Here is a 15,854-nt window from a genome sequence, read left to right as displayed (position 1 = left end):
TAAAAATTCCCGTCTTTCATGTGTCTTACCTTTTCATACTTAAGGCAATTTTATCTTGAAACCGTCATGAAATTATTTATGTAGTTATTAAGATATGGTCGTTTGTATCTTGTTCAAAACAATATAAGCCAAAATAAAATTTATAACATTTATTTAATATTATCTTACAATGAATTTTATTGATGAGCAACTCACTTTAGTGGTTACACTACTTGTGTAATTAATCGTCAACTGCGACAAAGTACATAGGTGTTGCTGTAATATCTACCCTCTCAAGTAAAAACAACGAAATGAGTATAAATTCGTAAGTTGGTAGTTTCGAGACATCCTAGCTGACTGAGTTTATGTACTTTGTTAGCCGCGCACCTGTACAAGCCAGTAGTATGGCCTTCCAAAATGGCCCATTGTGCTCCCATTCACAACGGGCATACAGACACATTACTGGCTTGAACAGGTGCGTAAGAAACAAAGAATACCAACGCAGTAGCCAGGGCGTCTCGAAACTACACACTTTCGACTTTATGCTCATTTCGTAGTAGCAGATCAGAATTATTAGCAGAAACTACCTATTACTTTGGAAGGGAACTGGTTTAACCCACATGCCTCCCAGATAGAAGTACAGTAAATGCTATAATTTTGTACTTGCATATACTGCATTATGACTTTTCAAGAGCAGACCGATTCAAACACGCATGTCTCCTACGTAAAAAGGAAGTATCATTTGTGTACCTTATTTGCAGATATCTCGTTTTTATTTGGGTGGGTAGAAAACCAAACACCACAGAACACTGAATCAAAATTAGTGTATAGAATAAGTTATTGTTTAACCTATTTAAATGATGAGTGATAGTAACATGTCGGCTAGTTAATTACTGTTAGATAACATGTCACGTAAAATGTACTTTAATAAGCGTTGCGACATGTATTTTAAATTCGAGTATTACTCCAAATGATTAATTGGTCGCTATTCCGAACAAGTTTGATTGTAATTTGCACGAAAAAAGGTATTTATTAATCAAAGTGTTTGTAAAATGGGGAGTATGTGGTGACTATTGATGTATTGTTTGTATAATAGTAGACGTCATTAGTTATTAAGTTGGCGTTTTTCAATGGATATGAAACTTGTACTATCCATGTGAGCAAGTCAAGTTTAAATTATATGTGCGTTTGCAATGTCATTCTTTGTTTTGCTTCTATAAATAGACCTCCACCAATAGCAAACAGGTTTGTAATTTACACTTGACGTGATACAAAAGTTCACCCTTTAAGTAATAATTATTGAACAAATTGTTCATACACCAGTTTCGTACTTAAAATATAACTCTTAGAATATATTAAGGACAGAATGCTGTCAGTGACGATTGTGGAAAACGTAATGAAACATATTTAAGCCGTAACCAAAATAAGTCGGAAGGGCAGAATGTCCCTCAGAAAAAAATGTTTCAGATAAAATCGAGATTGAGAAAAATATCAGAAAGCCTTGAATTTTCTTATAAAATGAGTTTTTCTTGATAGATAAGAAACCCAATTACATTATCAGCCAACACAAATTTCGTTAGCGATAGAGTGAGGCATGTGTAAATGCGGATAGGCATGTTGGTTACGCTTAAGTTACAACACTGAGATGCTATTCCTGAAGAGCAAGTTGAAAGTTGAAATAATTTCAATAATGACACTACTAAAGTCAATGTCAAAGTCATATGCTCACGAATTCGGATCAATGAGTAAAGATTAATACGTTCCATTTACGTTATGTAACATTTATACTGCACACAAAAAGTATCTATATTCACTTAAAACAAAAGCAATATTTATACACTAAACCTGAATTACCAAAATTGCTCTGCGTATTTTGACACCTCATTGCGGCTTTATTCCCTCAAGTTATACTAATTTCAACGGAAAATGAGAGCATTTCAAAAGTAACACATTTGGATAATTCTTCCTTCAGGGCGATTTCCACCGGCTTTTGTAACGGGTTCATTGCAACGTGACAGATCAACACTCATTCGATGTACTCATAATTATTAGCGTGTTTTGAGAGAAAAGGCTATGTAAATCTTTGTCACTGTTGGTAAAACTTGAGGGAATAAAGTCGCATCGTGCCGAATGAGGTATTAAAATACGCAGATCAAAATTCTTCATCTGTTGACTACTTCATTTGGTAATTGCGGGGGTAATTGTCTTTAAAAGTTGCTTTTGTTTTAGTGTACGCATACCTTTTGACCGCAGTATAAACACTACACTACTGGGTCAGACTGATGTTACCTCTGACGTCATGCTTGACAACTTTCCATTGTTATGGAATGGATAGATCCCAAATTAACGTAGCTTAGATTTATCAAGGATTTAACAGTGCTAATTGAAATACTTTTTATTAAAAAAAGAGAGATACAATTTTACACTATGGAGGACTGCCAAATCGTTGGAAAATGTTTTTCAATGGGGCATGCAATTTGCCACTTGGATGATATTGCATCAATATTACATTTTATTCCGTATTGAAACACGTTGTCTCACGATTTGGCACCCACAACCCTCTTTAGCAAAACAGGCAACTTTTGTCGTAAGATATGTACATTATGGTAGATAATAATATTGTCTGTATAATATTTTATTTGTTATGTGCTGTCGATGATATTTTATCTTTATTATTATATATGTAAAGAGATGCTTTTTAAGAAAATAAATAAAGTCAATTGATGCTGAGTGTCCAGCGCCAGGGGTTTGTATTGGTGTGTTTTGTGTATGTAAATTCAATTAAGGTTTTGTGTCCGGATTATGAGGACATACTATTATGCCACGACATTCCTTTCATTACGTTAGATATATCTTAAACAAGTTTTCCTTTGTTACTAACTAGCTTAGAATGTGGTATTAATTTAAAAATGGATAATAAACTTTAAAATGTTTCCATAGTGACTAACATTAATACAATTATTTGCCTCAAGCAAATGTCAATTTCTGGAAAGCTCGACGGAAGAACAATGATTTCCTTATAACTGATTCCATATCTGGTCATACACTGTCCCTAGCTGTGCCAAATTAGTAAACAAGTCATTTCGTGGACTTTGTAATAAAAAACGAGAGCAATAACTGTCATAATCGGATTTTTTTTATGTCAACTAATTAGCATTCTTGAAACCCTGTCCTCTTTTGAGATGATGACATGTGTTATAGCAACATCAGGGATGCAGAAACTTCTACTACTAGGATATTTAATACTATCAAAATCGAGTAATTAATGATTCCATGCGAGAGTAAGGGAGAGGGAGAAAAGGGGAATAGAAACACTTTGTACATGTAGTAAGTTACTGTATTTCTACGAGTATTTGCGTCGGCTATCACAGTATCAATGCAGCCGGTACCTGTGTAAGTGGTCGAGCGTTCGTCAGTGTCTCTAATGAAGTCAGAGATCCATCTGACGAAAGCTCGACTACTCTCACAGGGACCGAATGCACCGGTACTGTGATTACCGACGGAAATACTCGTAGAAATACAGTAACTTACTACATGTACAAAGTGTTTCTATTTCCCTTTTTCTCCCTCTCCCGTACTCGTAGATATAAGTTAATTCCCATCGAGATTGCCTATCTACTAAGAAATACTTTGCTCCTGAGGAAGAAAACACTTTCTACATCTCTGTACAGTATGTAATCTTGTAATGTTTTCTAAATTTAATTGAGTATATGACAGAACCCGATAATATTCACAGTGACAAAAATAAATAAACCCTTAGAACTGACAATTTCCAAGATCATTCCTTTTTAAAACGATAGAAATACTTAAAATGACAAAGAGAATAAAACGTCTTACTACATACTACAAATCTGTACTTCCAAGTATAAACACGCCATCTGCTTTGTTAATTGTCAAGAGATACTTTCTTTTACTTTTAGAGTAAAGTGACAGTATCTCTTGTGTTATTTACTACTACTACTTCATCTTTACTTTACTTTACTACTGTCTGCATCTATACTATAGTATTCTATACTATGCAGGTACTTGTACAGCGCTCTTATAACGAAAACCCAAATATCATAGCGCTTTACAAAAGAAAATAAAGAAGATAACACATACAAGAACAAACAAGAAATCAATTATCAAATAAATAAGTTTTTAGATGATACCAGAAGGTTGTCAGTGTTGGAGCGTGACGGATATGGCGAGGGAATTTTTTCCAAAGAGAAGGCCTTACTACAAAGAAGCCTTTATCACCAGTCAGATTGCGTGTATGAGGAACAATGATAGGTCCATAAATTTGTAGACAATGGTTAACAGTTTGAAATGGATGCGACTAGGTATTGGTATTCATGAAGGAGAGGTGTCGTATGATCATATTTTTGGCCTTGAAGATGAGTTTGGCGGCACGGTTCTGTAGATGTTGAAGTCAGTTTGAGTCTTTCGATGTAATACCATAAAGCAGAGAGTTCGTATAATTAAGCTTAGTATGTTATAATGGCTCGAACTGCATCTTGACAGGCATATTGGTCTAGAAACATCTGGGAGCGGACCGATAATAATATCGCCAAAGTGAAAAGGTTTGATCTTCATCGCTTTTCATTAACAGATACTGCCTCATTACTTGGGAGGTCAGGAGTGGCTTTCCACACATTTGGTTTGTATAATCATTAGCCTGAAATTGAGTTGCTCGTAATCAAATGGTAAAAGCACAAACAAAATAGCACACTGGTTTTAACAACATCACAAATCTTTTTTAAAGTTAATTCAAATTGCTAGTTTTCAGTTTTTGAACAATAATTAATAAGGAATTAAAGAAAGAAGACAATGGTGGTAATTTCCGTTATTTTAACAAATTTTGAAAACAAAATGATACAAACAAGTTTTTGCGCCAATGTGTTGTAGTGCAATTTAGCTGCAGTGCTGCTGATGCAAAAGTATGGTAGATGCACAAGTGTTGTCATGAAATATAGCGACGAAAATGTGATGAAAAGTGTTGTGTCGTCTGTGATGCAAATGCGCAGAAAGTGTTGTAATGTAGAGTATTCTAGTATTAATGTGGGGGTATAAGTGTCCAGACGACCGATACCTCCTTACCCAATTGGCATATACGTAAATAATATTTTGTTAATTTATATATTCAATGGTGTCCATTAAAACACTATCTACCCTATTATATAGAATGGTTGTGGAAGAATGTAACTACATGTATGTGACTGTAGGGCTTTTATCTGTGATTGGTGTTTGGTGGTAGTGAGCATGTTGGGTAAAGTATAGTACTACTTGTGGGCCAAAGTTGCACTGCTATCACAGGTAGTTGCATGCATCGTGGGATACACAAAATTGTGTGATAGGAATTGAACAGGGGTAGTTTTTGGCGGGAAAGGTCATCGAACTTTGTACAGGGTCAAATCTCAAATTCAAACCTGAGTGTTAAAAGTGTGTTAAAAACCATAGCAATGTATTCCACTAGTCATCAGGAATCAGAAAATGTATAGTTTTACCTATCTAGGATATACTGTTCTTGAGTTATTGTCAAATATTTGTTTTGATATTACAATTCAAATAAAGATATGATTGCACGTAGGATGTTTCGTAAGGTTCGATGATCTTTTTACTTCATGTATTTTATTTATCACATCTTTGCCCCTCCTAAGTGGTACCCCCCCGAGCGGGTCGAGCTTGATTTAGATGACATCTTTAATGAGGGATGCAAAGTTGTAGTTGTTTGTGACTCCTTCTTTTGTGTTTCTTCTTTTGTGACCCAAATATTCACAAAGTAACATTTTCCAAAGACTGTATACATTGATAATGTTGTTGAAAGAACATAAATTTGAAGATCGTTTTCTCCTTATGAAAACTACTCATATTCAGTTTAAATTGCTTCATTCATTCATATCATGATAGAATGGTACGATAAAGGCCGTGTATTGTTCCATTTTCCTACATATAGTTAGTTTGCGTATCTATTTGTTTAAAGAGTCGGCCCGTGTTGAGACACAAATGGGGTCTTGGCGCTCAAGCAAAATTGAACCAAAGTATGTTTCATTGAGGTGGTCGTTAAAATGTCTTCTAATATTACCTCTAATATTATTGGCTCTTCTTGATTTGGGGGCAAATTAAGATAGAAAATAGAAAATATCATTAGTTTGGTATTTTCTTTATTTCAAAGTTCTAGAGTCCCAAATAGAAAAGATCCATGCGGCTTCTCCATATTAAAAATTGTAACTTAATTCTAAATATGAAAGAAAAATATTTTGAGATTGTTTTTTGTTGCTTTAGTTGGTCCATTATCACTGATTGAATATCACGTTGAATATTAAACCATTGTACGAACCGTTTGATTGCACTCGTTATGTACTACATAGTCTCGCCCTTCTATCAACAGTTGAAATAATGTCTGCTATAAACAGTCTCTAGACAATAACGGATAGCTTATATATAATTATGTTAGCGATATGGAAACTAAACCTGTGCAAAAACAGAGTAAATAATAATTACTCTGTGTTGTTGAAACTTTGTTCAAAGGTATCAATTTATATATTTCAAATTTCTATTATAACTGTTATTAGGCCTGTGCACTGTGTGTCGTTTGTTTAATGATTCGATACTAAACATCTCAAAAAAAGTAAATAACCCCCTTAAATAATGGCCATTATTCAAAAAGGGGCTATTGTATTACAAATCTGTAAAATGCGTTGAAAGCAGAATTTATTTCTGTGCATTTTGACACTTCATTTGATACGATAGCCCAGAAAAAAATAAAACACAGGTCAATTTAATGTAGTGAGGTCCAGATTTGTAAAATTGCACTTACAGGCAATACAAAAACACTCAGATATCATTACACAGATTTCCTTCCATTATACTGAATACAAAATCAATATAATTTACTGCAACTTTCAAATCTTGGGTTACATTGATTTAAATGTACGCTGTGATGTCAATATTTAGTCAATTGCTACAAATGAGGTATCAAAATATGCAGAAATAAATTATCCTTCCAACGAATTTTACAGATTTGTAATACAATCCGCCGTTTTTGAATAATGATCATTATTTAAGGGTTTAGTTACTTTTTTGAGATGTTGTTAATGTGTCTTATCACTTTAGTCATGCGTTGTATTAAATTAATATCAACATTATAGGATATGCTTCCGCCTGAAGAATAAGACGAGGTAGGTAGAAGGTAGGTAGTCGATTATTGTATTACCTATGAATCGTTGTTGGTTTTTAATTTTCTCACTGATATCACTAACATATGTTGAGAAAAGCCATTTGCCCACTATAATTCTATTTATGTTTATCTATAAATCTATGGAATAACTTTTATACCTGTTTAATGAAAAACAAATAATATAATAATAATAATATGTTATTTTACCTTGCACTACAAAATAAAAATCACCTTGCGCTAGAAAATAAAAATTACCTTGCACTACAAAATGAAAATGACCTTCCACTACAAAATAAAAATTACCTTGCACTACAAAATAAAAATTACCTTGCACTACAAAAATAACAATAGACAGTAATCAAAAATATTGTAATTTTCTCTTTATAAAGTTTACATTAAACACAATGGCTCAGTTAGTTCCCAGTCACTTTTTGTAACTCAAACAAAAGATACGATACAACGCCTAGTCGGTTTGTTTTGCGGATTAGCCCAGGTGGTGTATGACGTGCATTCCCTAAATTCAGTAAATTTTCATCGTCAACCGTGTAATTGAATGGGATTATTTTGAAATTTTAAAACGCTTGAAATATCACAAACAAATAGGCCTATGTTGATAAATAATATAAATACAAGTTAAAACCGTTGGGGTTCGATAATGAACCCCACAAAACTAACCGAGTATATGGAAAATGCCATACGGCCGGGCGGTTTCACGAGTTGCCGGCTCGATCATGTCATCCGCCGCCTGGATTAGCCATTGTTATGCATTACAAGTTATTTTAACCAACCCAATGACCTTACGATGAAGCTACGCTTACGATAACATGCGACTTATGTTAAACAGAGAGGCTATTCATCATCAACGGGGACAAAGGAAGACTAGGGGGATCGGAATTAGTATCAAAGTGCCGCCATCAGAACAAGTTTCACCAAGAATATTACGTAAGTAGTTCTCTCACGTCCGTAATACCCATCTCATGCCGCCCTCTACGACATACCAAATTTCCCTCTCACGTCCGCATTAATAGGATAAGGCCTATGGTAAGTAGCGAATAGCCCATCAGTTGTCTGATGATCGCATCAGCGTGAAACTCAGAGTTACAACTTTCGTTCAACAAGTTCTACTCGTATTATTAGCTCTGCTTTAATGCACCGAGTACTCTGCTCAATCTACTTTTATTCATGTATCATCATAGCTAGGACCACTGTATTTCGATGAATGTAACTTGTTATTAAGAAACTCACACCATTTTTGTCTTTCCTATTATTTCAACAATTGATGAAGCCTGCCTGAAAGGTGATCTTACATTCAATCAACGTCAAATTAATAACGAAATTTATGTGGTGTTTACCTAAATCAATTAATTTTTACGTTAAGTGCCTGGGGATCATGATCTTCGTGATGACAAAACAATTTCAGTAATATGCTTTACGCATCTTTACATCGCTATAAGAAAATTGATACATTTGGGCACATTCGGAAGTTAACCTTATCCGACCCTAATTTCAACCGCCCTGGTTATTATAGTGTTATTTGAGCTTCGATAACGCTTTAGTCCTTCAAAAAGTTCTCATATCACCTGATATATTGTGAAGCCCAAAATTTGTCTTTCTTTCTTGCTCAAATGCATCTTACAACGCTACTAATGCCAGACATTTGTACAAATTTTGACCAATCAGGGCCATAGGAAGCACTGACCTAAGCTCAAAAGTTATTAGAGGTAAATTTTGGAATATTTTCTAAATGTTACTTCTTTTCTAAATTACGTGATATGTGCACCAAACATGGTCAAATGAATCACTGGACAAAGCTTTATAAGACTTGTCTAATGCTATGGGTCAAAAGTCATGTAGGAGTCATTTGGCGTCAATTTGTAAAAATCTGATAAATTGCTATTCATTTTTATGATCACCTACGATGGAAAGAAGAATTACTCATCAATGCTTAACATAAGTTCACCCACCTTGGAGTCAAAGATCACACAAGGGAGAGTAATGAGGATTTAACCTAACAAGATTCTAAGTCTACGAAAATCACTTTGCCACAAATCACAAGTTATTTACATTCATGATAAATAATTCAAGCACTGTACACACTGTTATAGTGCAATATTCAGGGCTGAATATTTCTTGGTAAGTAAAAGCTTTGATCAGTGATTCTGAGCCATTCCATGTCAACTCCAGGGATGTGCACCTCTTCAATTTTGTTTCTTTTTCTGTGTGGTGGTAGATATTGATGAGAAAGTAAAATCCTGAAAATTTGAGCTTCATACTCCATTTCGTTTTCCCGTGGCATCAATTTGAAATTTAGGGGTGAGCGTAAAAACTGTGTCGCAACGCGAACGACGATGTTTGAAGGTCCATAAATGTATAAAAGGAACCCCAAACAACTTTGAAAAGTATGTATCCTGGGGTACCTTTTTGTGTAGAATTCAAATCTGGCATCAGAAAACTTGTGACTTCTTTACTTAAAAGATATAGGGCCCTCAAAATGCAACTTCGTCCATCCAGGACCAACTTCGGGGGGTCAGAACTCCAAAAGTAAAAATAATTTTTTGTCCATTTTTTTGCCAGTCCTTTGGTAGGACATTACTCTTATATAATATTGAGCCTATTAGAATACTTTTAGCTGAGATATTACCCATGCAAAACTCCAATTGTACATTGTTCAACGACGCAACTTGAGAGAGCAAAAAGTGGGGGCCTGGTGCACATCCCTGGAGTTGACATGGAATGGCTCTTCTTCTTTCCATCGTAGGTGAAAATAAAAATGAATAGCACTGTATAAGATTTATTTACATTCATGATAATTCAAGCACTGTACACAGTGTTATAAATGCAAGTTTCAACTGATTGTGCAATTCTGGAATACTCAGGGGGTGAATACTTCTTGGTATCCGATATATTGCACTTCTTTTTATCCATTTGGATGTACAGCTATGTATTTGTCCACCTGTCAAAAGTTGAAAGAATGTCTGCTATAAATGGTCTCTAGACAATAACATATAGCCCAAATATGTTAGCTAGTCAGAAACTAAACCTGTGATTAAACAAATTGTCAATGTGTTGTTATTTTATATCATTTTATATTTCCAAACTCTATATTAGGCCTGTGTGATAATGTTTGGATACCAAAAATATTGTCGTATCCCTTCAATCATAAATTTCAACTATTAAATTAATATTAATATGCTTCCAATTGAAAAATAAATTCACAAGGTAGACGAATTCTGATCCATGCTAACGTATAAGCAAACATACTCTTAATCCTGCTTAACAAGTTACATTTGCTCAGGAATATTCTGGAATAATAATTCTTTTTATAGCTTAAATTAATACTATTATACTGCTATGAACCGTTGTTGGTTTTTAATTTACATAATGTTGAGCAAACTTAAGCCATTTGTCCACTTTAATTCCATTTATGTTTATCTGTTATCATACTTACAAATGAAGAAAAATAAATCGGCTTTTTAAAAATATGGTAATTTTAACTTCATAAAATACATTATTTGTGCAATGGCTCGGTTCAAATCTTTGATTTAGTTTTCTTAATTAGTTCTGTCATCGAATCTTTGTTAACATCCTGTTGTATACCTACGATTTTTCTGTATTATATCTGATCAGTATGTGTTCACTACTTGTAACTCAAACAAGACACAAGAACGTCTTCGGATTAGCCATTGTTATACATTACAATATAATCTAGGCAATCCAATGTTTTTATCATATAGGTTATCCATGTTCTATAAGTTGCATATCCTATCAGCGACTGCTATACCTTGTTTAGGACTTTCAAAAGAAGTACCTGCATGTGCAACCATGACTGCTTCAAAATAGCCCGCCAAAGTCATGCAGGTAACTCCGAGGTCGTGCATTGAATTGGTTTGAATGAGGAATACTACGGGAATCAGCGCCTTTTGTTAGAAGTCACGCATGAGTAAAGTGGATAACCTCTATGAATCTGCGTTTTTTCGTGGAGCAGATAACTTATTAGAAGTAAATAAATAAATATAAATAAATAAACACGAACTAAAGACATATTCTCCGTAGTAGTGATGATGTAACAGGATAACTACTATAGCAATAGATTAATACAGTTTTTGAATATATCGCCCTACACTACAACATTCACGCAGTACCTATACATTGAACCATAGATGTGAAAGAACAGGAATAAAGACCTGGATCGTAATTATATAAAATATACATATCATGCTGATCACTCGCACCTGTAAGATTAGTATCTTTGAAAAGTGACGTCATAATCGGATTAACTACCATAGCAATAGAGAAATACAGTTTTTAAATGAATCGCCCTGCACTACAAGCAGATTGCACTCTAACATGTGCGAATGATCAGCATAATATGCATATTCTATAGAATTACGATACAAGTCTTTATCACTGTTCTTTGACATCTATGGTTTATTGCATAGGTACCGAGTGAACGTTGTATAGTGCAGGGTAATATAGTCAAAATTGTATTCCGCTATAGTTAATCCGATTAACTACGTCACTTCCACAGCAAATATGATTGCAGATATACACAGGTGTTGAGGGCAACCTGTTTGTAGAGCAGGGCGATATATTCAAAAATGGTAATCATCTATTGCTATGGTAGTTGATCCTGTTACATCATCACTTCTATAGCGAATAGATATTCGTCCACCTTTATGTGCTTCATCGTAGGAATATTGCATTAAATGTACTTATGAAAATGAAACCTGTTTTTAGAAAGCCACACTTATCTTGTCTATTATTATTTCATCAATTTATTTTCTATAAACAAGAAGAATGGTGAGGAGTGTGATGTCGAAGCACCCATGCATCTTCCTGCATTCAATCAACGATGTCAAATAAAACATATTATTCTTTTGGTATTTGTTTAAATTGATTTATTGGTTACGTTAAATGCCCGAAGGAGCATGATATTACGTGATGATAACACCTTACGCAACCTAATAATTTGTTATAAAGAAACTTGACACATTTTGACACATCCGGGGCTTTGTCCGACCCTTTGAACCGCCCTGATTATATTTCTCTGTGCAAATTGGGCGGCGAAGGTTTGGTGCTTAAGGGTTGTTTGTTTGTTTGTTCCTGTACTCCTATGGTTATATACCACTAATAGGCCTGGGTAATGCATGGGAATATGACGATGAACTTTTTGCTTGTATGTCATCAGAAAAGGTTGCTTTAAAATCACTGAATTTTACCTGAAGTTATAATAGCAAAGAAGTACATGGTATATTTTCTCTCATTATATGACATTCTTGTTGAAATATTACCAAAAATTCATCCGTACGGCATCGATTTTTAGTTGAACTTTCAGTTTCGAGGGCGCACTGCCATTTTAAGGATTAGCGCATTCAAACAAGAAAAGTCTTTTGATCATTTTGCATCTAAATCATTCAGTTTCACGGATATTAGTGGCGTTTACCCTGTTTAATTGTGAAAATATGAGAAAATTCCGAATAAATTGGCCATTTTCCCATTGAAAACTGTGGAATAGGTTATCAGTGGTATCGAACCCCATAGGTAACCAAAATGAAATTCGTCATTGTCCTTTACAGTGGATTATTTATTTGAAATCATTACGCTATTATGTTCATAGTGTGGGGCATGTTTACTTTGCAACAGGTCGCTATGCGACCCCTTAAGGTAATATATCCCGGTGAAGGGTGTGAGGCTTGAATAATAAGGGAAATTATAGATTAAATATTAAACGGAATAAACTGCATATTAATATAATATCAAATGAATATGCTATGGGCGCACACCACTAAATAATCGTCCCATTGAAATACACGGGAAAATACAAGAAAGTAAGTTTGTTTTTCTACCCCATGTAACAACATTTTTAATATTTTGATCGAATCAACGTCTTAAATAAAGATTAAACTTTTATTTAAATTTGATTTTTTGGGACAAGTTGAGACAAGCTTAAAAGATACGAACTCCTGAACAGCGCCATCCCGAATTTCGGCCGACACTCTCGCCTCCTTACCAGTTCCGGCCATGATATTGTTCCGAGGGCCTATTGCCCATGTACATTCGATTCGGAACATTTTCTGAACAGATTTGAAATGTTGAGCTCCTATTCTATCGTTTTTATCAAAACAACCAAGAGTCACTCAAATTTGGTTCCCTTGGGACGCCGATATATTTCGCATAGGCGCTATTTTTTACCGGAACTATGAAGGGTTACACCAAATGCGGAAGGATTTAGTGTAGTGCACTCTTATAAGAAAAAATATTTTTGATATTCTTTATTTTTGGAATCAGTGGTCAACATCCTAAAAAAGTGTAATTGCTTTTTATCGCTAGTTGCTCTAAAGTTATAAATCAGGGCTCCAAACAAGCTGGGACTGGGTGAAATATATGATACTTTTCGCAATTTTCGGTATTCAAGGGCCAGAGCAACATTTTGACCATGTTAAACTGTATTTAGAATCCCATTAACATCAGGAAAGTGACTTTGTTTGTTAAAAGTATGTACAATCACAAATATAACATGACCGAAAAGCGACATGTGATCATTTCACCCCTCCACCCTTATATCATGCATAATATAAGGACGTGCAAGTAGTCATGTGCCTAAAGTTTGGGGGGGGGGGGTATGGGTAGATAGAACGTCAATTTGACACTCTAAAATGTTAAATTTCCCAGTTGTGTGCATTATTTTTGCAAGATCTAAAATTAAGAACCCCCATCATTAGAATTTTTTGATAAATTTCTCTCTTGGGAATTGAATATTTGGTCATATAATAAAAAATGCCGTCATTTTTCCATCATTAGGCCGTAATATAGTATGCTTTGACTTTAAATGTCTATTGAGACCCAATTAAAGGTTCAGTGATTATTTTCAAAACGGTTATAATTGAGTTTTGATCTTATAATTACATTTTGCATCAAAATAATTCCAAAGATGTTTCATTTTTTCTGCACCGAGATAATCAAAAGTGACCACTTCTATGATATTGTGGCCAAAATAGCTCAATTTCAAAAGCCCGGTCTTAAATTGTCAATTCGACGGGAACTTGTGTTTTGAAGCGAATTTCTCGCGCGTTGAAGAATGAAATCGCGTATTTGTAGACGGAAATAGAAAACAGATCTTTTTTCTTTGCAAAAACATCAGTTTCAGACAAAAATCTCAACTTTTTGGCACTTAAAATCAGGTATTAATCATGTCCATAGCCTATAAAAATGAGTCTTCGAAGGGCGCACACCACTAAATAATCGTCCCATTGAAATACACGGGAAAATACAAGAAAGTAAGTTTGTTTTTCTACCCCATGTAACAACATTTTTAATATTTTGATCGAATCAACGTCTTAAATAAAGATTAAACTTTTATTTAAATTTGATTTTTTGTGACAAGTTGAGACAAGCTTAAAAGATACGAACTCCTGAACAGCGCCATCCCGAATTTCGGCCGACACTCTCGCCTCCTTACCAGTTCCGGCCATGATATTGTTCCGAGGGCCTATTGCCCATGTACATTCGATTCGGAACATTTTCTGAACAGATTTGAAATGTTGAGCTCCTATTCTATCGTTTTTATCAAAACAACCAAGAGTCACTCAAATTTGGTTCCCTTGGGACGCCGATATATTTCGCATAGGCGCTATTTTTTACCGGAACTATGAAGGGTTACACCAAATGCGGAAGGATTTAGTGTAGTGCACTCCTATTTGTTCCGTTATATACAGCCTGTCATCTATTAATCAATAGATGGCGCTACCGCTCTACACTAAATTGCTTTATTTAAGCATATTAACAAATTTTGATAATGCTGTGGGTAAAGATATTTGTTAGCTTATTTATTTTATTGGTATTCACGATTTCCTTAAAATATAAATCAGGAAGACGTTTGTGTCTTAATGAAAATCACGGTCGATTCTTTAATGAATAGTTTTCATTACGGGTATAGCCTATGCATCAAAAGAGTCTTGTTTGTTGGTTGGTTTGTTGGTTGGTTGTCTGTTTGTTTGTTTGTTTGTTTGTTTGCTTGCTTGTAGAGGTGTTTGTTTGGTCTTTTTCTTGCTCTTAGAGGTTTCCTTAAAATATACATGTTTGGTAATGAACAGCATTATCATCCACAAATATTATGCCTATATGTAGTATTATTTAACTGATGGAAATTCATCGATGGATAGTTTTCATTACGGGCTTATGCATCAAAATGCACAACACCGACTTAATGTCTTCCTCACATTACCGACCTGATAAATTGGGTGAGGAAATTAATAATAAATATTAAGGTGGTTATATCTTTATTCAAAACGCTAAGATGGGAATGAAAAAGGAAGGAAAAAGAAACAAAGGCAACCAATAAACACAAACATACAAGTTATTTACTTTTATGAAAAATAATAATTTATTTGAAGAATCAATGAATGCAATCTTCACTAATAATAATATTCTATTGTTATTCACCTGGACCGGTATTGTTTTTTTTTTATCTAAGCCATATTTTAATCGACATAAAGCAAATAGCACATTTTACGTAAGTGACTATATTACAAATTTGAAATTGTACATCGATCAATAACGTTTTAGCCTTTGTAACTAAATTAGTAGAAGGCTTTCGTATCAGTGGCTATTTAAAAATAATTTTACACGCTATTTTGTTTTTCAAAATATATATTTTGTACATTGCACCAATTCATAAAACATACGCACAATCAGATACTCATTACGTTTACGCCAC

Source organism: Amphiura filiformis, chromosome 1 (genome assembly GCF_039555335.1).
Source record: "Amphiura filiformis chromosome 1, Afil_fr2py, whole genome shotgun sequence".
Taxonomy (NCBI): Eukaryota; Metazoa; Echinodermata; class Ophiuroidea; order Amphilepidida; family Amphiuridae; genus Amphiura; species Amphiura filiformis.
This window is presented reverse-complemented; position numbering follows the sequence as displayed.